Source organism: Capra hircus, chromosome 3 (genome assembly GCF_001704415.2).
Source record: "Capra hircus breed San Clemente chromosome 3, ASM170441v1, whole genome shotgun sequence".
In the NCBI taxonomy this organism is placed as follows: Eukaryota; Metazoa; Chordata; class Mammalia; order Artiodactyla; family Bovidae; genus Capra; species Capra hircus.
In genome coordinates this window covers 93,078,769-93,105,394 of record NC_030810.1, presented here as the reverse complement: position 1 = coordinate 93,105,394, position 26,626 = coordinate 93,078,769, and the positions used below count along the sequence as shown (strand labels likewise).

Genomic DNA, 26,626 nt, shown 5'->3' with positions numbered 1-26,626 from the left:
ATTGTTTATAATTCTTGGTTTTTATTTAATCTTTGTGAATTAAAAATTCTTTCATATACATATTGTCAGGTCTGTGTGAGTGTTGAAGTATTATAATCAGGCATTCACAATGTAGGAAAAAATATATGTGAATATCTTTCTAATCTTGAGATAGCGAGAAATTTTTAACCAAAATGCTAACCATACAATTTTAAAATAATATTATTTTATATTAAAATTAAGAACGTCTGTTCATCAACAGACACCTTAAAGAACATGAAAGGCAATCTAGAAATGGATTGGGAAGAGAAGTTTTCAATATATGTAACAAAAAATTAACATCAGGAACATATAAGGAATTTCTACAATTCAATTGAAAAAGAATAAACATTCTCTCCCTCCCCACCCCCTGCCAAAAAAATGGCAAAGACACAAATAGGCAGTTCACAGAAGAGGAAATAAACATAAAAAGATGTTCAGCCTGAGGGATTTGCTAATAAAGTTCACAAAGGGATATGTTTTATACACATTTAATTGGCAAAAATTAAGAATCCCAACTGTACTACGTATTGGAGTACATGAATCCACAAGATCTTCTGTAGTTAGCCGACAGGAGTGTAAATGTATGCAAACTCTTTACAGAGTAATTCAACATTACCTTAAATGTTAGTCACACACTTACCCTAAGATCCAATCATTTCATTCATAGATAAATATCCGAGGCAAATTATTGAACATATACAGGGGTGTTAATAGCAATGTTCTTCACCACGGCAAAATCTAGAAACAATGGGAACATGCAATCATGAATATATGACGATGTATTATCTATACTCATATCACCGGACATCATACTCATATAATCGAATAGTCAAAACAATAAACTTCAATCATATGCAACAGTGTGAATGTTATTTTTGACTGAGTCCTCTGAGAAGATGCCAATGTCAGTAACGTGGAAAGAATTTCTTAGGGGAAATGCTTTTGAGAGAAAATGGAAAGGAAAACTGAGAAGGCTGGGAGAGCCCTCAGACCACAATGCAAATCCCATCAAGTGAAAAAGGAAGAAGAAAGGAAGATTGGATTGACATCACCTAATTGCTGTTAGGTCTCAGGGAGGTTTGTCCAGGTCACCTAGGAGTCCTCCAGTGAAGTCAACTGTCAGAGGAGCCCTGTGTCTCTTAGGAATGGGGCTGCCATGGTGTCACTCCCACAAGCAGTCACTGAGAAATGTCCCAGGGAGCAGCAGAAAGCATGGTCTTGGATCTCTGTGACGGATGACAGGCATAGGAGCTGCGCTCTTGGTCAAAGGTACTCACATTCTAACGTCTACCACAGATGCCTCAGCAATATAATACTGAATGGGGGAAAATAATAAGATTGCATTCAGGATAATATCCTTTCTATAAAAATTAGTTAAAACAAAAATTAAAACATAAAACATCTTTTAGGAACATATAGATAGCTCAGCTGGTAAAGAATCGGCCTGCAATGCAGGAGACCCTGGTTCAATTCCTGGGTGGGTAAGCTCCCCTGGAGAATGGATTGGCTACTCACCCCAGTATTCTTGAGCTTCCCTGGTGGCTCAGATAGTAAAGAATCTGCCCACAATGTGGGAGACCCGGGTTCAATCCCTGGGTTGGGAAGAACCCCTGGAGGAGGGCATGGCAACACACTCCAGTATTCTAGCTTGGAGAATCCCCATGGACAGAGGAGCCTGGTGGGCTACAGTCCAAGAGGTCGCAAAGAGTCAGACACAACTGAGCAACTAAGCACACACACACACCACACGTAATAAAACTACATGTTATTGTAAAAAACAACAAGGGAATGACATACACAGGAGACAGGGTAGTAGGTGTAAGCGGCAAAATAACTGGATACAAGAGGAGTAGAAAGTGGATGGAAGCTATTGCCGATATTTTAGTTTTTCATGTTTGTATGGAACTTCTGTTTTAATTATGCTAGTCAAGGAAAATGGGTCAAGAAATATACACCAGCATACATTTATACAAACAAGGCTATGCATGGACCAAAAGTGAGAATGGTTCAAGAAAAAAGAATTATGATTAATCTGATTCTGTGACTGTAAGGCCAAAATTGTCCATTTTCTCTCTTATTCTGTACTATAGTACAATAGTGATCAATGACTGACAGATGAAAAAAATGTCTGTGTATCACATATTAAATCATAGGTATCTTAGGGTCTGCCCCAGTGTCTTTGTGCCGTGGTTTCCACATCTGTAGAATGGGGGCAATGTTTTTTTCTCTAGTGTGTTTATAAAAATTAAATAAGCTTATGTTCACACAAAATTATTCACAATTTTCAAAACCAGAAGCAACCAAATTAACTTCAGTGGTTGAATGGATAAACACACAATGGAATACTGCTCAGCAATAAAAATGAATAACATAGATGAATTAAAATGCACTATGCTAAGAGAAAGGTCTCAGTATCAAAAGGTAATATACTATAGGATTTCATTTTTATGACATTCTGGAAAAGGCAACTGTGTTGGAACAGAGTACAGATCAGAGGTTTCTAGGAGTTATGAGAGGGGAGAAGGTCTTACTAAAAAGAGGTAACAGGAAGAATTCTTTAGGATATTCAAATTGTTCTGTTTCCTGGGTGTAATGCTGGTTATAAGAACTTACACATGTATAAAAATACATTAACGTGTACACCAAAATGTGAATTTTACTCTATAAGACTTTTAAAATTAAAGAAAATTTATGGAATTTCTGCTGTGTACTATAATCTCTAACAGCAGAAGAATAATTCAGCCTTTTGAAAGGGAAGTTTAACTGCATAACATGAAAATGTAACTTCTGAAATTGCCATGAGTCTAGTTTTCATTCCAAAATCACCTTGCATTCTAATCAATTTCGCCTGTTCTGGGACTTTCTATATCTGCTGGCCTGTAGTGGGCAAGGGGAAAGAAGGCACAACTTGTCATATTAATAGGAGTAAGAAAAGGTCTTTGGTTAGAACATTTAAAATTTTCTCGTCAATCATGGTTAGTGTCCACAAGTAATTTGAAACCACTGAGCAGATGTTGTGACTGGGAACAGCCGGGGTCCAAGCACCATATTGACCAGAGCAATAGCAGCAGAGTTTCAGTTAATCCTGTGGTTGCTTAACCCGCCCAGTGTGTAGTTCCAGCTGGCCTTTTATTAAAGGGGGGAATGGTGGGAATAAAAATTTACATTCAAATATGTTAAGCAGAAACAGTAAATGTTCTTCATGTCTAAAATGACCAGTGGGGGGAAATGGGTGGTATCGACTAGCTGTAAGAGAATAAGACAAATGGATGGATGTAAAAGAACTGAGTAATAACCTCATTACCGAATACCCTAGTACATGTATCTGTCCCTCAAATGTGTTTGAAATTCCAGGTTAGAGTTCCTGGAAGCAACAGGGTTTATGCCATGAAAAATCAAGTAGGTATAGGTTGTAAACAGAATAAGTTCTGATTGCACATAGAGTGATACTGACTCATTCACCAAGAAAAATAAGCTTGAAAAGTACAGGTGTGCTCCTCAAACAACATTCAAATAGTCCCCTCTCACAATTAGAGGAAACAAAATCCCACACAACCAGACCAAAGAGATGAACAGTGCTGCAATTATTTTAATTTCAAAAAGGGTCCATTTGAAATATTTACTCTGGTAGTTCCTTCAAGTATGGCCCACCTCTGGGGCATTTAGATTTCTTTCATAAATCATTAACTGCTGAGCTGAGGTCACTCAGTGAGGAAGAGTTCAGAGTCCTTGCCAATGGAAGATCAATACAAGTAAAGGTGCATCATCTCTGAAATGATGCTGCGAGGCGATGGGAGAAATGAGATCATGATTTACACCCAATGCTTTAGGAAATACGTCTATGGGACGGAGGGAGTGGTCTCTACAATGCAGAGGTGGGAAACTGCTCCTCCCAAAGCGGGCTGCAGAGTGCCATGAGAGAAACAGGCCTGTCCTCTCACCCCTGCCATTGTCCTGTTTCTACTCAAAGGGTTCATCACTGCAGGTGACAGGAATTGGTGAAGCTCAATCCATTCTGCCCCTGAGCCTCACTTGCTCATTACAGAAGGCTGCAGTTTCATTTCAGATCGGCAGTGTAAAACCTGTTGTCATATTTTATGTGATGATGTTAACTCTGCTATGAAATTATACCAGGAGAATACCCCTGAGCCGGCTCAGTACATATAAATAGCCATTCATCAGAGGCAACCCATAATCTCCCCGCTGCCGTGACCCATCCTGTAATTTTCCCTCAGATGACAAGCTACAAATGCAGAGTGTACTTAGATTTCGGTTATGAGGTTTAAAATACGGATGTGGATATAAAAAGCTAAGCCGTTCAAGAAGGAACCAGGGAATTTTCCCATTAAGTTCTAAGGGCCTTCGTCCATCTGCTCTATAATTGTGCAAGACTCTTATGATCCCTTCACTGACCTCAGAGCCAATTTCTTACCTACTAATTCTCTATTTCACCTTTATCGTCTCCTTCCTTAGTCCATCACCCACTTATGTGCCCATTCCCCCTCCCGCCCACCAGCACACATACTTACAGAATAGCTCTAAGAAGAGAACCTCTCTCTGTGGATATACTGATGGCAACTTCAACCACCAAGTTGTTTTTTCCCACAAAACCAACATTTCAGGAGGTATTACTGGGTGACAAACACTATGCACTAGACACGGTACACCTATGTTATCATTTTTAAATATGAGAAACAGAGGTTCAGAACAAACTGTGTCTGAGACTACACAGAAGCAACAGTTGAAGCCAGAACCCAAGACCAATAGGCTCTATTTGTCTCTTGGGGCTGCAGTTCCAAATTACCACCGCCTTGGTCGCTTAAACAATAAAAATGTGTTCTCTCATAGTTCTGCAGACCAAAAGTTTGAGGTCATGGTGTTAGCAGGCCGCCCTCTTTCCCGAGTCTCTAGCGGGGAGTCCGTTCCTTGCTTTTCAGCTTCTGAGGGCTGTCAGCGTTCCTCAGCTAGTGGCCACATTTCTCCCTGCTTCATCTTCATGTCACCTTCCCTGTATGTCTCTCAAAACTCCCTCTACTTTGCTCTTAAAAGCATACCAGTGATTGCATTTAAGCCCTATCTGAACACACCAGGATAAGCTCCTTGGGGCTTCCCCAGTGGCCCAGCTGGTAAAGAATCTGTCTGCCAATGCAAGAGACGAAGGTTCAACACCATTTTGTAGAGAAGGAAATGGCAATCCACCCAAGTATTTCTTTTTTTTTTTTCACTCCAGTATTCTTGTCCGGAAAATCCCATGGACAGAGGAGCCTGACGGCCTACAGAGTCCATGAGGTCACAAAGAGTCAGACACAACTGGGCAGGCACACACACAAAGCTCCTTAACTTAATCAAGGTACTCAGTCATGTCTCTTGCCATTTAAAGTAACATTCACAAGTTCTAGGAATTGGATATGGGTATCTTTTACACGGGCTGGGCTATTTTTCAGCCTAGCACAGACTGCAAAGACAACAGAGTCTCAACAGACTCTCATTGAGAGTAATCCTCATCACTAATTATGCAAAGGAAATCCTTGAGGTGGGGTGGGGTGGGGGGACTGGAGGGAGGGGCTGCCCAGCCCATGAAATGCAAGTTGCTCTTTAGACAGCTTCCACTTACTGGAATTTCCAAGGACCTGATGCTGACAAACTCCTTTAGATTCAAACATGAAACACCATGAGGGAAAAAAAAACCCAGGATATCTGAGAAGACTCATGAGGTGTTACCAGCCATAATCACCTTAACAGAGATCATCTTATCAGATTAACCCTAGTCACTAGCCCTGCAGACATGGGCACAAACCAGGTGAGATGATAGCTAAGATGGGATATTAATGCGTTCTTCAGGTACAACACTGTGTTGACATGAGCAATTGGCTTTGAAATGCCCCCAAGTCTTTTGGGGTTTTTTTTGAGCCCTTGTCTGTAGGACACTAGAACATCTGGATGAAAAACATGCAGTATTTAATTACTTATATGTTAGACCTATCTACATATCTTTTTTTTTGCTGTGCCAGGTCTTTGCTGCTGCATGCGGGCTTTCTCTAGTTGTGGTGAGTGGCAGCTACCCTCTAGTTGCGGGGCTCAGGCTTTCCATTGCAGTGGCTTTTCTTGTTGCAAAGCACAGGCTCCAGGTGTTCAGGCTTCAGTAGTTGCAGCTGGTGCGTTCTAGAACGTGGGCTCCATAGTTGTGGCCCACAGGCTTAGCTGCCCATGGCATATGGGATCCTCCTGGGTGACGGATCAAACCTGTGTCTCCTGTGGTGGCAAGTGGATTCTCAGCCACTGGACCGCCAGGGGAGTCCTGTCTACATAACTTTTATGCTTGACTATTCACAAAAGTTAGCTCTCTGGCCGTCTCCTTATAGGTTTAAATTGTTTGTCAAATTGCATCTTTTGACTCACTTGTTTGTTTTTCCCATGTCCCTATGCTGGAAATTCTCCACAATATTGTTTTTAGCTTCTGAGAAAGACTTTGTAACCTTTTAAAACATGCTTAAGTTTCAAAGAATTTTATGTCAGTGTTAACACTTTGGAAAGATTTTTAAAACAATTAACCCATAATCTCACAACCTAGCAAACGAGTGTTCATGGGAGAGGAAGGTATACAAAACTCACCATGTATCACTGCACTGCTCCAACAAGAGCTTGAAACTGGACCGAAAATAGAAACAGGAAAATATTAGCTTCTCGTTGTGAGATGCAGACCTATTTTAAGAATCAATTAAAGCACTTTGGCACCCTGGCAACAGTCTTAAGAGAAAATAGGTCCTTGTTATGCCCTAGCATTTTCAGGCGAAAATGCTAACCGATTGGATAAAATAAATAGTCAGCTCAGTTCAGTTTAGTCGCTCAGTTGTGTCCGACTCATTGTGACCCCATGAACCACAGCACGCCAGGCCTCCCTGTCCATCACCAACTCCTGGAGTTTACCCAAACTCATGTCCATTGAGTCTGTGATCATCCAACCTCCTCATTCTCTGTTGTCGCCTTCTCCTCCTGCCTTCAATCTTTCTCACATCGGAGTCTTTTCCAGTGAGTCAGCTCTTTGCATCAGGTGGCCAAAGTATTGGAGTTTCAGCTTCAGTATCAGTCCTTCCAATGAACACTCAGGACTGATCTCCTTTAGGATGGACTGATTGGGTCTCCTTGCAGTCTAAGGGGCTCTCAAGAGTCTTCTCCAACACTACAATTTAAAAATATAAATTCTTCAGCGCTCAGTCTTCTCTATGATCCACCCCTCATATCCATATATGGCCACTGGAAAAACCATAGCTTTGACTAGACAGAGCTTTGTTGGCAAAGTAATGTCTCTGCTTTTTAACACGCTGTCTAGGTTTGTCATAGGCTTTTTCCAAGGCGCAAAAGTCTTTTAACTTCATGGCTGCAGTCACCACCTGCTATGATTTTGGAGCCCAGGAAAACAAAGTCTGTTGCTGTTTCCACTGTTTTTCCATCTGTTTGCCATGAAGTGATGGGACCAGATGCCATGATCTTAGTTTTCTGAATGTTGAGCTTTAAGCCAGCATTTTCACTCTCCTCTTTCACTTTCATCAAGAGGCTCTTCAGTTCTTCGCTTTCTGCCATAAGGGTGGTGTCATCTGCGTATCTGAGGTTATTGATATTTCTCCCAGCAATCTTGATTCCAGCTTGTGCTTCATCCAGCCCAGCATTTTGCATGATGTACTCTTCATAGAAGTTAAATAAGCAGGGTGATAACATACAGCCTTTTTGTACTCCTTTCCCAATTTGGAATCTGTCTGTTATTCCGTGTCCAGTTCTAACTGTTGCTTCATGGAAACAGATGAAGACAATTGTGAGTTAACTGCAGGGGAAAATTATTAGGTTGCTGAAATTGGCTTTGCTGACCCTGCTGCTTCACCCTTTCTGCACCCTGAAATACAGCCCCCAGCCGCTTGCGCTGCTCCTGTGGCACACCTGCGGGCACAAAGCAGGGGAGGCTGACGGCCCATCATTCAATTGAGGTCATGAAGGTTTCCACCTGGAAAGTCCCCTAGGTGTCTCCTGGGAGTCTAGAGCGGAAGCTAGGGATGACTACAGTAGCAGCACTGGGTCCTGAGGCAGCTGAAGGAAGTGATTTCCCAAGAATGGGGGAGAAAGGTGGCAGCCTTCGCAGAACACCTCAACCCCCAAGCCACATTGCAAGGGTGCCTTCTTCCTTTGCTTATGCAAAGGTAGACCTCGCTAGAATCATGTGTGCATGTGTGGGTACTCTTGGAAAAGACAGACTGAAAAGTAGGGTGCTTCCAAGGAAGACCACAGATGATTGCATTTCAGGGAATCACTATCCAGTGAATCTGGTAGTAAATACAGTGAAAAGAAGTTTATTTTCATGTGTCTCTTTTGGTTTCATGAAGCTGAATAAGACAGTAGAGAATTTAATGGAAAGTGGCTTGGACTGGAGAGAGCAGGAATTTAGTTGTACGTCCAACAGCAAGCCTCTGTAACCTCAGGCAAGGCAGTGAGCCCCTCTCTGCTCTGCTGGTCTCATCTGTAGAACAGGTGCTGCAGCTGATCAGCTAAAAGGCCGTTTCTGGCTCTGGAAAGCTGATTGAACAGTTTTATAAATTTGGGTGCCCTTGGAACTTGCCTGGCTCTTCAGTGGTTAAGACTGCCTTCCAATCTAGGGTGCATGGGTTCAATCCCTGGTCTGGTAACTAAATCCAGCATGCCTCACGACCAGGAAAAAAAAAAAAAAAAACAGAACATAAACAACAGAATCAATTTTGTAATAAATTCAACAGAGACTTTAAAAATGGTTCACATCAAACAAATCCTTAAAAAAAAAAATTATGTGCTTTTAAAACCAGAGCCTGCTTTATAACTATAGGAAGTAGAAGAAACTTGGATTTCATTACCAAATATCACTTGAGCACCAAATTCATGTTAGGCTTAATGACGACTAACACCCAAGGGTTAACACATGAAAGGTTTGGCTTATGTTTCCCTTCCATTTCTGTTCTCAACCTGTGTGTGTTTTAGAGAGTCAGAGACTCATAATTTGGAAGCTGCTTTGGAGGTTTGCTCACCCCAACCGTTCAGGGCAGAAACATCCTGATGCATGGGCCTCTTGCATGCCTACAAGGCTCACTCTCTCCCCTAGCCATTTACTCATTCTTATAAGACTCTTACTTAAAAATATTTTCCTTAAAAATAAATGAATCCTGTTTCCCATTGTCTTCTACCTTCTCTTACAAATAAGCTACTCTTTTCTTTTCGATATTTGAAACTTTTTACTACAAATATCTGCAAAAAAAAAAAAACCACAAACCACTCAGTTATTCTGGTGTAAGTGTATCTCTAGCACAGAACTGTTTCCTGTCTCCTAGATGAGTTGCCTCTGCGGCAGACAACCCCCGTCTATTCACAGGTCTCTTGAGATCGGAGAGCATCCTTTCTCATTCCTCAGCCTCTCAGAGGACACAATACAATTCCTCTCACATGGCAGGTGCTCAGAAAATGTTTCTTGATTGTAGAAGAAGCAGCCCCTTAAATATTTGAAGGTGTTATCAGGTTTCCCCAAGCCTCCTCAGGCTAAAAATTCTAGGTTCTTTCAACTGTTTCGTGTACAGCAAACACTCTTCTTTGAACACCTTCCAGCTGGAGGAGGGTGTGCTCAGAGCTCTGCCCACCCTGGCACTTTGGTCCCTCAGACAGAGCCTGAGGACAAGGCAGGCTTATTTGTACAGCTCAGGACTGCTTCAGCTCCCAGCTGTTTCACCATCTGGGGACTCGAGTAAGCTGACGGGTTCCCCAAACTTCAATGTTTTCACAGAAGCTTTGAGTCAGGGCTCTCTCATCCTTCACTTGTGTAAATTGAGTATTTGAAATGAAATCCAGAGTTTCACACTTGTTTCTGCTAACATTCACTTTATTATAGTTTTAGGCCACTACCCTGCAAATTGTAGAGATATTCCCGAATCATCACGTCTCAACCACCTGTCTCACTAGTTAGCAATCACAGCTGTGGATCATCTGAAAGTGGTTCAACAAGTACTATCCACGTCCATGTAAGCTGTTGTTGACAAAACTATTGAATAAGAGAGATGCACTTAATAGGCTGAAGATATGACACTGCCATTTTTAAAGGTCAAAGTACTCAAATGTCACCAGTAGTTAATGGTGGTCGTTTAGTCACTAAGTCCTGTCCGACCCTTGCCACCCCATGGGCTGTAGTCTGCCAGGCTCCTCAGCCCATGGGAATTTCCAGGCAAGAATACTGGAGTGGGTTGCCCTTTCCTCCTCCAGGGGATCTTCCTGACCCAGGGATCGAACCCAGGTCTCCTGCACTGCAGGCAGATACTTTACCGACTGAGTTATTAGGGAAGTCAATAACTAGTTAGTACATAGTTAATGGTACAAACTAACATATTGTCCCAGGAACTTCTGGGCTGGCAGGGATGTTTCAATCAAGCTTCTCTGGCTGCGTGCTTAACCAAGTGCTAGTCTGCCTCAGTGCAGCACAGGGTGGATGGTGTGTCCTCACTGGGTCCTGAACAATATGTTGATACACCTTATTAAATAGCTTTGTAAATATGTAATAAAGAAAGAAGAGGTTCCAGTGCTGATCTGCCTTGTTGAGCTCCAGCTCTGTCACAAATTAGCTGTGTGACCTCCTGCAAGATAATTGACCCCTCTGTGCCTCTGCTTCTTCAACTGGAAATGGAGATAAAGGTAGCATTTCCGTTATAGGACTGTTTGAGGCATGAATGAATGACAAGCACATGGTGAGTCCTCAGTAAATGTTGATGATTATTAGTATAAGGCCTTTCCTTGAAAAATCATGCTGAGTCCAGAAATTTCACTCCTTCATTCCCCAAGTATTCACAAACTGTCCGTTAATTAAAGCAGCCTAGTATTTTGCCAGGGATCAATATCAAGCCGACAGGGAGTTAATTTCTAAACTATGTCTCCACTTTTGAAAGTAAGCTCATCATTTGTCCTTAAGCCTTTCAGCACGGGTATGCACACCCTGTTCACCTCAAGTTTTACGTAAGGTTTCCTAGGTACATTGGTACATCTTTCATCTAGCCAGCAGATTTGGTCCATTTACAGTGAGAGTCATTCAACCAGTTGGTGCCCAAATCCCTTCTTAGCCAACATCATGCTGGCCATTATCACTTGAAGATGATTTTTCTTGATAGAAAAGATTAAAGAAAAATATGAAATGAATTGTTCTGTCTTCCTTGTACTTCTGTTAACACTAAAATCAAGCCATGAAGATAAGCTTCCTTATTTATCTTCTGACTTCCATACCTAAAATGCCTTTTCAATTGTCATGAGTGTCTTTTCAAGCCCCCACTAATTCGTCCTTCAGTGTACACACACACACATCATACCCATTCGTGTCATTCTCCGTGTTTGCCCTGGGGCTGGGTAGTCCTGATTCACCCTGTCCCAGTCTTTTAAAAAGACCTGAACTGATTAGGGAGCACATTCTATGGCCACTGACCTGTTTCCTTAGGTGTCAACCCCCCATCCTGCTAACCGTCATTTATAACCAATGAGTTAGTGCTTAAGCCACCTTCCTTTCTGAATTCAGGCTATGTCACAGCTATTCTTTCTTCAGACTTTTTGAATTTGGTTTTCTTAAAATCTAGGGTCTATGTCAGAACTTGAACAAACATTTCCTTCCTATATCATCATGTGATGGTCCCTGGTGGGCCAGGGGGCTGTCAATTCCACTTTCTTACTTCCAGTTTGGCCGTCTGGGTCAGTAAAAAGCAGAAAGTAACTGTTTCTTCATGGCATTTCCCCACTTCTGAGAGATTGACTCATTAGCAAGGGAAATCAAGAATTTATTGGATGTTGTAGATTCTTTTAAGGGAAGGCAGGATGAGATTTTCAAGAAGTATTTTAGTAAAATTTCATTGGATTATAACATAGGTAAAGAAAAGTTGTTAGGTTCTAAGTATTAATAGCTCAATAAATTTTCACAAAGTGAATACACCCACATCACCACCTAATCGTGAAACCTATGTGCTCTGCTGAAACTTCCCTCTTGCCTCATAAATTAGTTTTAATGGAGTTTAATCTGTGCTGGGAAGATAAGAATTTCCGTAATGAGAGTTAACGTTTGTCGGGAACTTGAACTACATGTCCAGCACTGTGCTAAACACCTGGCATGTCCCTCCTTCTTTCTTTCCCTTGCTGATTTTGGCTGTGCTGGGTCTTCCTTGCTTCATGCAGGCTTTCTAGATATGGTACCTGGGCTTAGTTGCCCCGAGGCATGTGGGGTCTTAGTTCCCAGACCAGGGATCAAATCCATGTCCCCTGCATTGGAAAGCAGATTCTCAACCACTGGATCACTAGAGAAGTACCTTGTCTTGTCTCTTTTAATCCTCACAGCAGCTCTGGGCATGGGGCTGTGTGGATCACAAAAAACTGTGGTAAATTCTTCAGGATGTGGGAATACCAGACCACCTTACCTGCCTCCTGAAAAATCTATATGCAGGTCAAGAAGCAACAGTTAGAACCAGACATGGAACAAAGAACGTTCCAAATTGGGAAAGGAGTGCAAAAAGGCTGTATATTGTCACCTTGCTTATTTAACTTCTAGGCAGAGTACATCATGTGAAATGCCAGATTGGGTGAAGCACAAGCTGGACTCAGGATTGCAGGAGAAATATCAATAACCTCAGATACGCAGATGACACCACCCTTATGGCAGAAAGTGAAGATGAGTTAAAGGGCCTCTTGATGAGTGTGAAAGAGGAGAGTGAAAAAGCTGGCTTAAAACTCAACATTCAAAAAATGAAGATCATGACATCCAGTCCCATCACTTCATGGCAAATAGATGGGGAAACAATGGAAACAGTGACAAACTTTATTTTCTTGGGCTCCAAAATCGACTGTAGATGGTGACTGCAGTCATGAAATTAAGAGACGCTTGTTCCTTGGAAGAAAAGCTATGACAAACCTAGTCAGCATGTTAAAAAAGTGACATTATTTTATCAACAAAAGTCCATCTAGTCAATGCGATGGTTTTTTCAGTAGTCATGTATGGATGTGAGGTTTGGACCATAAAGAAAGCTGGGCACCAAAGAATTGATGCTTTTGAACTATGGTGTTGGAGAAGACTCTTGAAAGTCCCTTGGACTACAAGAAGATCAAACTAGTCAATGATAAAAGAAATCAGTGCTGAATATTCATTGAAAGGACTGATGCTGAAGCTGAAGCTCCAATACTTTGGCCACCTGATGCAAAGAACCTACTCATTGGAAAATAACCTGATGCTGGGAAAGAAAGATTGAAGGCAGGGGGAGAAGGGAATGACAGAAGATAAGATGGTGGATGGTATCACAGATTCAATGGACATGAGTTTGAGCAGGCTCTGGGAGTTGGCGATGGACAGGGAAGCCTGGCATGCTGCAGTCCATGGAGTCGCAAAGAGTTGGACACGGCTGAGCAACTGAGCTGAACTGAAACGGAAGCTTAGAGAGGTTAGGTAACCTGTTCAAAATAACTAGCTAATAAGATATGGAGCTGAGACTCAAACCCAGGACTAGATAATTCTAGAGACTTCACTGTCACCACTGTAGTAGATATTCGGTACATGGCTTTTATCTAGCCAGCAGGCTATAGACCAGAGTTTTTCAACCTTGGGACTGACATTCAGGATTGGATAATTCTGTGTCTTGGAGACTGTCCTGTGCATTATAATGTTTATTAACATCCATGGCCTCAACCCACAAGATACCAGAAGCACAACCCCTTCGCCTTGCACACTGACCCTTAACATCATGATAATCAGAAACGTCTCTAGACATTGCCAAATGTTCCTTCGGGAGTAACTGTTCCGAACTGAGAATCACTGTTGTAGATGATTCCATGCACCTCCCTTCTCTCTCCTCACCTATAACATTCATAAGCAGATGTAAACATAGGTGTGCACCTTCCTGGTAGGCAGTGCTAGCCTAAACTCCTAGGACCCGCCAGTATTTTTCAGAACTCCTGCCTTGAAGTCATAAACCTCACTGCCTGGGTTGTGGTGAACAATATGAATGAGAAGGTCTGCTTCACCTTATCATCCAAATATGTCATTGCCAGGGAGTCTTGTGAAGTCACAGCTACCACTGCTTCTGCCACAACTGTTACAACCCTATCTCTCTTCCCTTTCACATTTCTATAGAAATCACTGGGCACTTCCTCCCATGTATCCCCTGTTTCTACTTTGCACCATTCATCTTCCACAGATATAACAATCTCTCAGAGTCATGGACGATACAGCTGGTATCCTTGGACAGGGCAATGTGAAAAGCAGTTATTAAAGAATGAAGCTCGAACAGTTGGCCACCTGATGTGAAAAGCTGCCTCACTGGAAAAAACCCTGATGCTGGGAAAGACTGAGGGTGGGGGAAGAAGGGGACGACAGATGGTTGGATGGCATCACTGACACAACGGACATGAATTTGAGCAAACTCTAGGAGATAGTGAAGGACAGGGGAGCCTGGAGTGCAGCAATCCATGGGTCAGGAAATTGAAGGAAGATCACTCAGGGCCCTGGGTGCGGGAAGGGCAAGAAGAAGGTGTTGTTACTTGAACCTCGAGAGAATTTCTATAAGGTGGGTCTCATGGGTCCAAAACAAATAGAAAGCATGGGAGTCCAGTGACTCAGGCTGTATGGTCAGATTCCCAGGCACAGAGCAGAGGGAGAAGGGCAGAGATAGGCTCTGGAGGGGCTGGGGAAGATATGCAGGACAGGACTCTTTGCTACCCCATGGACTGCAGCATGCCAGGCTCTCCTGTCCTTCACCATCTCTCTGGATCATCACAACTTTGTCTGAGCACATTCCCTGCCCCCTTCCCTAAATTTCACTTGGAAGTCTTCTTTATCAGATCATAGAGCTTCTTGCCAAACACATTCATCCTGGTTTTGAGAGATGCCTTCTTCTTGCCAGGAGCCTATCATTCTAGTATCACAAGCCCTGGTTTAGAGAACCAAATCCTCTTCTTGGAAATTATCTGCAGAGCCAGCTGTTCATTCCTCCTCTCTTCCTGTCTCTTCCAAATTCACAAAACCTGGAAGAAGAAATGAGAAATCCTGATTTACTTTGTGAGATCTGGCTGGGTTTCTCCATCAGCTTCAGGAAGGAGTGACCATCTTATAGTTCTTTCCTTGCCTGATGTTCAAATCAGGATTTCTCACAACATCAGGTCTAGGAGTTCTCCTGATTATTTTTTAAGGGCAAAAGATGCTGCTTTTCCCTCAGAGCTGTATTCATCCTGAGTAGGAAGGTTTTCAGGGCAGAGGGAAAGGGAGCACCAAGGATGAAAAGTTTCTGGTCTTTCTCTTTTACCTTCAAGCTTTAAGCTTGCTGAAATTCCCCTCTGTCTTCTCATAAATGTCCCCCCATTTTTAATACATTCTGAATTATTTCTTCCACCCAGTCTAAGAACCCTTTGTCTTTTGTGCTAAGACTTTTGTAATTTTCTAAAGGCTTTCGGTTTCTTGAGGAAGACCAGGGGCATTCACAGTGAGGGGAGACAGACACCAAGTAAGCAGACTCTGAAATAATCCCTTTGATGTTCCTACAACCTGAGAGTCAAGTTTAAAAACAACCTTCTGAGTAATATTCCATTGTATATATGATATGTACCACATCTTCTTTGCCCTTTCCTCTGTCAATGGGCATTTAGGTTAAAAAAAGAAAGGAAAACAGCCTTCTGTAATTCCTCCTATAAATTTCTGCTCCTGTTTGCTTCCAACTTCCTAATATCTTGGGAATTCTTGGTGACAGTGCTATTACATTGACATGGCTGTTTTTCTCACCTAACCTCTGATAATCTGCAAAGTATTGGTAATTAGCAGTAAATTGCACTAGCTATGAGTCAAGCCCAGCTCCTCTCAATAAACACGTGAGGCGAAGATACAGTGCTCTATCCACACAACCCATGATGGAGATACTTTTCACCCAGCTTCCTATCTCTTGCCAGGCACAGGATTTTGCTGCTGAGCTTCTCATTGTAATTGCAAATTACATTATGCCTATGTTAAGATTTCCCTTCTCAATCTAATGGTAAACTTAACTGCTGGATTTTTATTTTTAATTAAGATATCCTGGCACTCTAAAACAGTGCTTACAATAATTAGACTTAATAACAACTACACACACATAACAAACACAAATGGATAGAAAACTATTATATCCATCTTTAACTTATGTGATGTTTTAATTTATCAAAGTGGTTTTTAACATTTTCTTAAAGTTCATAGAATTTTTGTGGCATATATAAGACGTGTATTAGTTTTCATGTTACGGATGAAATAACCCAGGAAAGACGTCTGATTTATTCTCAATGTTTGACTTCATCAGTCTTACATTTATTAGCTGATCAGATTAGTTCAACGTCTTTAAGCTCTGCTGTCAATATCAACATTAATTTCCTGACTTTGATAACTATAGCGTAATTATGTCTTATTCTTAGGAAATATACACTGAAGTATTTAGGAATAAAGGATCACAATCTGCTACTCTTTCTCAAATGTTTTAAAAAGGAAAGATTATGTGTGTGGTATATATTATATCTGTATATATATGTATATATATATACACATACCTATAGATATATGGACTTCCCTGGTGGCTCAGCTGGTAAAGAATCCACCTGCAATGTGGGAGACCTGGGTTCGATTCTTGGGTTGGAAAGATCCCCTGGAGAAGGGAATGGCTGCCCACTCCAGTATTCTGGCCTGGAGAATTCCATGGACTGTGTAGTCCATGGGGTTGCCAGTGACATGAAAGAGCAATTTTCACTCCATAGATATATAGCCTGTATATCATCTATATGTCTATCTATCTATCATCTGTCTGGCATCTATGTAGAGAGAGAGAGTGCAAACAAATTAAGTTTTATTGATCACCTTTACAGGTAGATAGGACACTACCCTATTAGTAACAATATCTGGAAATTGGGAAATTAAAATAATTTTTTAAATTCTAGTTTTGTATTAATGATGAAAAGTTCATTTATTGAACATAGTCTTTGGAAGGTGGTCTCCAGGCATTTGATCACACATCATAATCAGTAAGGAACTGATTTTTCTTCTAGTTTCATTGAGATATAATTGATATCAGCACTATATAAGTTTAAGACGTATAGCATAATTAGATTTGACCTACATACCTCACAAAATGATTACCACAAGAAGTTCAGCAAACATTTATCATCTTATATAGATACAAAATTAAAGAAAAAGAAGATTTTTTTCCTTGAAATGAGTACTCTTAGGATTTACCCTCTTAACATTTTTCATATAAAACATACAGCAGTGTTCATTATATTAGTCATGTTATACATTAAATTTCTAGTAATTATTTTTCCTATGATAAGTTGAAATTTATACCTTGTGACCACCTTTAGCCAACTGTCATCCCACCTCTGATAACTGCAAACCTGATCTCTTTTTGTTTGTTTGTATTTGAAGTATAATTGACCTACAGCACTATGTTAGTTCCTGGTACACAACATAGTGATTTGACATTTCTATTCATTACAAAATGATCACCATGATAAATCTAGTTACCATCTGTCACCATATAAAAATATTACATTATGATTGACTATTTTCCTTACTGTGTACATTTTCTCCCCGTGACTCATTTATTTCCTAACTGAAATTTTGTACTTCTTAACCTCCACCCATTTCCGTTATCCTCCTGGCCCCTTCTTCTCTGGCAACCACCTGTTTCTCTGCATCTATGACTCTGTTTCTCTTCTGTTCTATTTGTTGTGTGTTTTAGATTCCACGTATAAGTGAAATCATACAGTATTTGTCTTTCTCTGTCTGATTTATTTCACTTAGCGTAATGCCCTGCAGGTCGATCCATGCCACTTAAAATGGCAAAATTTTAACTCTTTTTTATGACTGAGTAGGCAATGGCAACCCACTCCAGTACTCTTGCCTGGAAAATTCCATGGATGGAGGAGCCTGGTAGGCTGCAGTCCATAGGGTCGCTAAGAGTCAGACACGACTGAACGACTTCATTTCCCTTGTCACTTTCATGCACTGGAGAAGGAAACGGCAACCCACTCCAGTGTTCTTGCCTCGAGAATCCCAGGGACAGGGGAGCCTGGTGGGCTGCCGTCTCTGGGGTCACACAGAGTCGGACACGACTGAAGCGACTTAGCAGCAGCAGTATTCCATTTTGTGTGTGTGACATCACCTGTATTCATCTGTCTGTTGATCGGCACAGATTGTTTACAAATCTTAGCTGCTATAAATCATGCTGTAATGAACATAGCTGCTAAGTCACTTCAATCGTGTCCGACTCTGTGCGACCCCATAGACGGCAGCCCACCAGGCTCCCCCGTCCCTGAGATTCTCCAGGCAAGAACACTGGAGTGGGTTGCCATTTCCTTCTCCAATGCATGAAAGTGAAAAGTGAAAGTGAAGTCGCTCAGTCGTGTCCGACCCTCAGCTACCCCATGGACTGCATCCCACCAGGCTCCCCCATCCCTGAGATTCTCCAGGCAAGAACACTGGAGTGGGTTGCCATTTCCTTCTCCAATGAACATAGGAGTGCATGGTAAAAAATTGTTTAAACACAATCCCTCACATGTGCTGGCTAGTTTATTTATAAATAATAAATAGTACTAATGTAATGAGAGGGAACACATGCATAGTAAATAAATCATATTTTTAAATAGTATAAATTTTGTTTATTGATAATAGAGAAGCTTTTTTCTTTTTTGAAATTAATTATTTTTATTGAAGTATAGTTACTATACAATATTATTTATATAAATTAGAGATTGCCGTACTGTGCTTAGTTGCTCAATCATGTGTGACTCTTTGTGACCCTATGAACTGTAGCCGCCAGGCTCCTTTGTGCATGGGGATTCTCCAGGCAAGAATACTGGAGAAGGTTGCCCTCCTCCACGGGATCTTCCCAACCCAGGGATCAAGCCAGGGTCTTCTGCATTGCAGGCAGATTCTTTACCAGCTGAGCTACCAGGGAAGCCCAATTATAGGTGAACAATGGAGTAATTCACAGGTTTTAAAAGTTATACTCCATTTGGAGTTATTATGAAATAGTGACCATATTCCCTATGTTGTGCAATATGTTCTTTGTTTTACACCTAATAGTTTGCACCTCTTACCCCATCCCTTAATTGCCCCTCCGCTCACCCCTGGTCACCACTAGTTTGTTCTCTTTACCCATTAGTCTGTGTCTTTTTTGTTATATTCACTGGTCTGTTGTATGTTTTAGATTCTATATATAAGTGATAACATACAGATATTTACCATCCTCTGACTTACTTCACTTAGCATAATGCTCTCCAAATCCACCCATGGTGTTGTAAATGGCAACATTTCTTTCTTTTTTGTGGTTGAGAAGTATTTCATTGCATGCATACCTCATCTTCGTTATCCATCATCTGTTGATGGCTGCTTTCATTTCATGGCTATTGTAAATAACGATGGTGTGAACACTGGAGTCCATGTATCCTTTCAAATTAGCTTTTTCATTCTTTTTTTTTTTCAAATATATACCCAGGAGTAGACTTGCTGGATCACATGGTAGTTCTAGTTTTTTTTTTTTAAAGAAAATCTCTGTACTGTTTTCCACAGTGACTGTATCAATTTACCTTCCCACCAATGGTATACAAGGGTTCCTTTTTCTCAACATCTTTGCCAACGTTTTATTTGTGGCCTTTTTGATGATAGCCATTCTGACAGGTCCTTTTAATCCCACTAAAATGAACAAATGATATGTGGAGAGAGAAATGTTACTGAAGATGTTTATTTTTTTAAATCTTGACTTTACACATTGTGATTCAGCAATTCAAAATGCTAGTTCCAAGCTTAGTCTACCCTGATTCTTCAGTTTAAAGATGACCACACTGAAAAAGATATAACATTTGTAGATCCAGATAGGAGAGGTGGATCATTGCCTGCACATATGTGCTGGTTTTCATTGAAATTTGGCTAGTGAAATTCCATTTGTCTCTGCTATAAACCACTTCTTCTTGCACACTAATCAGAAGGCATTGAATTTTATTATTTACAACTTCTGGGTTTAAAAATCCATTGAAAACCCTTGTTTCGGAAAATTTTAAGAAAAGATAGTTTCTAAATTATTTTTAAAGGTGCAGATATTAATTTTCCAATAGATGCCACACATTTTTTTTCTGGTGACAAAGTCACATTTGCATTTTTCAAAATGACTCCCCAGTTGCTTTTGAAACATTGTTGCCTTCTCATTTCTTGTTACTTAGAAGGAGCAGATTAAATATGATTGCTTTTTTGAAAATACATGCTTGGATATAAACTACTTTCTGTCATAAATTTTCATAGTGTATGTGTGTGCACTCAGTTGTGTCCAGCTCTTTGCAATCTCATGGGCTGTAGCCCACCAGGCTCCTCTGTCCATGGGATTTCCCAGGCAAGAATACTGGAGTGGGTTGCCAGTTCCTCCTCCAGGGGATCTCCCTGACACAGGGTTGGAACCCTCGTCTCTTCTATCTCCTGCATTGGCAGGCAGATTCTTTACCAGTGCGTCAGCTGGGAAACTCCAAATTTTCACAGAAAGGTCAGTGAATTTGAAGTACTTCTCTTCTGATGAAAAAAAAAAAAAAGCTAAATTCCATCTCTAAATTCACAGCCCTTCAAAGTAATTTTTCATGAGTTCACCAGCACATTTCTATGAGACAGAAACAATTTTCATGGTCACCCCTCACCTCATTAAAAATGTACTGTAAAGACTCTTCTGTATTTTACTGCTCTTGCTTCAATGAAACGAGCCACACCAGAGACGTGCTATAGCACTTAACGTGCAGTGCATTAGCAGTTGGCCGACAGCAAAATGACCAGTGAGCTTTCCACCGCTAGACCCTCCTTACACAGAGTGTACACGTGGCTTGCGGCCACCAGACACGGATACAGGGAGCTCTTCACTGTTAGCCAGCGAATTAAGTAATAGAACATTTATTTCATTTTAGCTGAAACTTAAATATATAGTTCTAATATTTCATCCCTGCACCCACAAAGGATTAACTTGCACTTCCCTTGGGGTACACATACTCCTCTTTAGGGAACACTGACTTAAAGAATATATTCCAATTCATCTTTTCTTCCTTTCAGGGCTGTATCCACCATAACGTAACATCATTTCCCCATAGTGTTGCTTTTTCAATCACTGGCTGTGAACTACACACAGCTGCCCATTCTCTAATGTCTTCCATGTATTTCAGTTCTTTCCCTCTCTCTACCTCAAGACTTACAAATCTACCCAGAAAAGTATGAAATGAGAACACCATTTTCTTTTCCAAAATTGATGCTAATTAAGATAGAAGTATAAATATTGTCTATGATTGTAAGATACTGGAAACAACCTGAATGGTCACGCATAGGAGAGAACAGGACATTACACAATAGAGTACTATGCAATTACAAAAGAGAAGGCAGAAGACCTCTATGAGCTGATGTAGAGTGGCTTCCCGGATATGAAGGTGATGACTTTGTTTTCTTCTTTGCCTCTAGTTCCTAGCTCAGAACCTAGTAGGGAATAAGTAGGCAGTAAATATTTTTTTAAATAAATAAAACCAGGCAATATCAAGAAACCGGAATACAGTCTCAATTCTGGAAGAAGACCCAAAGGTCTCTGAGCAGCAAATAGCCATCACAAAGTCTCAGTGAGTGATGTCATTAGAGGGGCAGAATAGCCTTCATGACTTCACCTAAACAGTGATGTAAAGAATGAAGCAACTGATTAGAAGATGCAGGACATGTCAGGCCCAGAGAAATCATAGGCAGAGTAAAAGCAAGAGGCAGAACCATCAGTGACAACAACTGCAAAGTGGACCACGAAACACCGAGGGGTCGGTTAGGGCTGCCTGACGATGCAGCAGGGACGCTGACCCTGATCTATTCCAGGAGCCCCTTGAGCAGCAGCTATAGTATAACACGATGCATAGCTGTGCCCAAGTGATGACCTCATCACCACACCCACTTACTTATTGTCTATAGGCCCCCTCCTTGGAAACAGACATGAGGCCACTTAGTTATTAAGAAAAATTAAATCACATTTCATATGGTCTGACAAATTTCCATCAAAAGTTTTTATCAACATTGGTAAAATAAAAAATGGGGCCAATCTCTGTCATGAAATTTTAAAATATAACATTGCCTCTCGAAGGATAAAGTTTCTGTCATTTTGGAAAATGAACAGAAATTCTTTTTCATAGCAGTGACCATGGTCATACAAGGTGATCATACAAGGTGCCGTGGCTCCAGGTCAGGGAAGATGTGAGGAGAGGGGAAGGGTGCTGGCGGAAGGAGGTGAGGCAAGGGAAAAGGAAAGCTAGTGTGGCCATGTGGAAGCTGAGAAACACAACAGCGAGGACAGCTCTTGCTGCCTGGAAAACCTCTGCAAGACCCCCAGGGCTGTCCCTGAAGCCTCTGCTCTGGGGCACCAGCCCAGCCCTCTTCCTCCCTTGATCAGGCCTCTGGCCTCCCCCAGGGTCTCAGATGCCTCCTCACTGGGCAGCTCTTGGTGCAGCTGGAGCCCCTGGGCCCCCAGCCCTGCCATCCTTGCCCTCTGCTACAGCTCCCAGCCTGCTTTCTGTTCTGGCCGCCCAGCAACCCTGCCCCCCAGCCCAAACTGCTCTGTGCGTCCTCTTCTCTAATTTAATCTCCCACTTCTCCCCCACCCACCCGAGACCTTTTCACTGTGTCTTCAGAAACTCCTGGGCTTCCCTAGTGGCTCAGACGGTAAAGCATCTGTCTGCAATGCAGGAGACCCAGGTTCGATCCCTCGGCTGGGAAGATCCCCTGGAGAAGGAAATGGCAGCCCACTCCAGTATTCTTGCCTGGAAAATCCCATGGACCGTGGAGCCTGGTAGGCTACCGTCCATGGGGTCACAAAGAGTCGGACATGACTGAGCGACTTCACTTTCACTTTCACTTTTCAGAAACTCCTGCACCAGGGTAGGCACATTCAAGCCATAACTCCCACCTGTCTGGGCCTTAGTCAAATCTAAAGGCCTTGCTTCCCTTGGGGCCCTCTCTCAGGAAGGTGGCTCATTCTCCACACCCTCCAGACCTTCAAGCCAACCTCATTTGCCAAGGTTGCTTCGGCAACACTGTCTCTGTTAAGTCTGATGTCACTGTGCTCTGCCACCTCCTATCCCTGTCATCTCTGTCACTTAGCAACCTTTTCCATTTCCCCAAGTGCACTGAAACTAATCAGTGCCATGTCCATGGACAGTCGCCCTGTCCATGCCCCGGTGACTTCAGTTTCCATGTGGACAACCAGGCCAGCTCCCAGCCTGACTCTTCACTGACCTCCTCAAGGTCACCACCCGTCTTCTCCGGCCACTTCTTCCAAGGAACCCAGAGTCCTCCCTGCAGGAGTTCTGCTTTCTGGCCACAAGGCACTCCTTTCCACGTTCCTGCTAAGCCTTCTCTTCAGTCCCAGAGCAACTTCTATTCTGAGGTTCCTCTGGTTTCTCTCAGCCTGTTGAGACCCACTTCCCTTCCTTCCTTTCAACCTGGTCCCAGGAGAATCTGGGTCTGGCTTTCACCATGGAAACTGCTGTAACTAAGATGGCCAGTCCCCTTGACATTGCCAGATCCAAGGGAAATTTTTCATCCTTTCTTTTCCTGGAATTCTCTGCTAGTCATGATACCAGTCACTCCCTCCTTCTTGAAATACTTGACCGTTTGGCTTCAGGATCTCACCCTCTCATGTTTGTTTCTGTACCTCTTATAACAAATCTTTGCTGCTGTCTGTGGACCTCGCTCTCCTGCCCCTGTTGTGAATGTTGCGGATTCCTCAGGGCCTGCCTTTGGCTCTTGCTAGAGGCAGTGGGTTATTCAAAGGGGCAGGGTTTGTTTACTTATGTGTCCAGTCCCCTGGCTGCATGCTCATCATGCGTGCAGTACAGCGAGCACCCCTTTCCTTGCTCCTTGGGTTTCTCTTCACCAGCTCCACAAATGCTGATGCTCCACAGGGCCCCGCGCTTGCCCCTGCTCTGCAACAATGTGCGCGTCGCCGAGCCACGTCGTTCACATCTCCTGGTTTTAGCTCTCACACTTGAACTGCAGATTGCTTCCAGCTCAAGCTGCTCCCTGAAAACTAGGTTTTGTGACCCAGCTACCCTATTTTCACCTGGATGTCCCATCAGTTCCTCAAACTCATTATGCTCAAAACAAAACTCGTCACCAAAGGTACACAGACCTCAATTATTACTAGCATTACTCAAGATACTATCCAAGATGTGGCAACAACCTAAATGTCCACTGACAGATAAATGGATTAAGAAGATGTGGTGTGTACACGCAGACACACAGACACATACACACACACAGACACACACACATACACACACACAGACACACAGACACACACACACACAGACACACACACACAGACAGACAGACAGACAGACACACACACACAGACACACACACACAGGCACACACAGAGACACACACACACACACAGACACACACACACACAGACACACACACAGGCACACACAGAGACACATACACACACACATACACACACAGAGATACACACACAGACACACACACAGAGATACACACACAGACACACACACAAAGACACAGGCACACACACACAGACATACACACACGCACACACACATATACACACACACACAACACACACTGAAATATTACTCTGCCGTAAAAAAGAATGAAATAGTGCCATTTGCAGCAACATGAATGGACCTAGAGATTATCATATTAAGTGAAGTAAGTCAGAAAGAGATAAATATCATATGATATCACTTATATACGGAATCATTTAAAAAGTTATAATTTATTTCCCAAACAGAGTCTCACAGCTATAGAAAACAAATTTATGGTTGCCAAAGGGGAAAGGGGCAGTGGGGAGGAAGGATAAATTAGGAGGTTGGGATGAAGATTTACACTTTACTATACATAAAATAGATGATCAGCAAGGACCTACTGTATAGCACAGGGAACTCTATTCAATATTTTGTAACAATCTATAGGAGAACAGAATCTGAAGAAGGAAAATATTTATATATATATCTGAATTACTATACTTTACACCTGAAATGAACATGATATTGTAAATCAACTATATTTCAACTTTTAAAAAATGAATACAAAATCCCCCACCGCACTCGTTATCTACCTGTAAGTCTCTTCTCCTTTTGTCTCAAACCCCACTCAAGGTGGAGATTTGAGCTCCACCCACAGCCTCATATTCTGCTATCACCACCGACACACTCCTTGTACCCATCTCCTCATCCTGACCTTAACTCAAGCCTCCACCATCTCTCGGCTAGATTACTACAGCAATCTCCCTGCAGGTCTTCTTTCTTCAGCCTTCTTCTGTACTGCTGACACAATTGTAACATAATTTAGACTTTGTTCCCTGTTTAATCTCTTCTAAGCTATTTAGCATGTTGTTTAAGACCCTCGATGAACAGGTCCCTGCTTAATTCTCTAGACTAATCTCCTTCTACCGCCTGCCTGATACTTTCCAACTGAGTCGCATTTGTGTTTCCTCTGCTTAGAAGAGCCCTCTTATTCCCTCATTACCTAAGTTAATGTAACTCAACCTTTAAGACTCAGCTTGGTTGTTTATTTCTCTAAGAAGCTGTCTCTGATGCGCACCATTCCTCTTCAGCCCTTCTCCCTTTCCGCTAAAACTGGATTAGTTGTCTCTCCTCTGATGTCCCATAAAGTATTGTTCAAAGTCTATCCTGGTACTCAGTGTGTGATATGTAAATACTCCTTTTACGTGTCTCTCTCCCTCCTAGGACTACGTTCCTTAGGGCAGGAGTTATACTTTATTCTTCTTTAACTCTGATGCCTTGTATTGTACCTGCCTCATTTGATCACTAAATGAATACTTGTTTTTGAAGCTGAGTAAGCCAAGCAAGGACAAACGTATGCATTAGAGGGGCGATACGGAGGGGAAGAGGCCACGGTGATGTACATTCTACCTTGTGGTTCTGTGACTGCCCCGGTGCACTGGCTTCTGCTGAATCAGCTGAAAGCCATTGGAGGGCAGAAATCGCCACCACAGTTAGTGCCAATAAGGGACTTCTACTTGAACAGTCTCCTCAGCCCTCACCCTGCTGCCAGGCTGCTGGTGTGGTAGTCATCCCTTATGACCATATACCCAACCAGGCCCTGCCCCTGCTCCACTTCGTCCTCCTTGATGGAAAGGCCACTTTTGTCCCTGATGACTGCAGTGTTCCCCAACGTCATAGCTCAGCCAAAGTGGACCATTTCTCTGTACTTCTAAGACTCCTTCAATCTGTATTTAACTCCCTGTCTCTAAAATCAAGTGATGTTATCATCAATATGATACAGTTTAGTAAATATATAGTATCTTAGAGAGGCTTCTATTCTTTTTTTTTTTTTTTTTTAACATGGCTGTCATAATTGACCCAATCCATTTGGTGAAAAATAAGTCTTCCTGAAGTTGGGAACCATGTGTTCATGGCACTTACACAACAAGTACAAAATTTGCCAGAGCACAAAATGTCAGATCTATGCCAGGCATTGAGAAGAACAGCAACTGAGATGCAAGGTCCATCCTCAAAGCACTCAGTCTATTGCAGCGTCTGTTAAGTA

General features: G+C 42.1%; 1 pseudogene; it reads right to left on the bottom strand.

Annotated features, from left to right (window-relative positions):
- The window catches only part of LOC102179254, a 74,407-nt pseudogene extending 48,150 nt beyond the window's left edge, over positions 1–26,257 (bottom strand).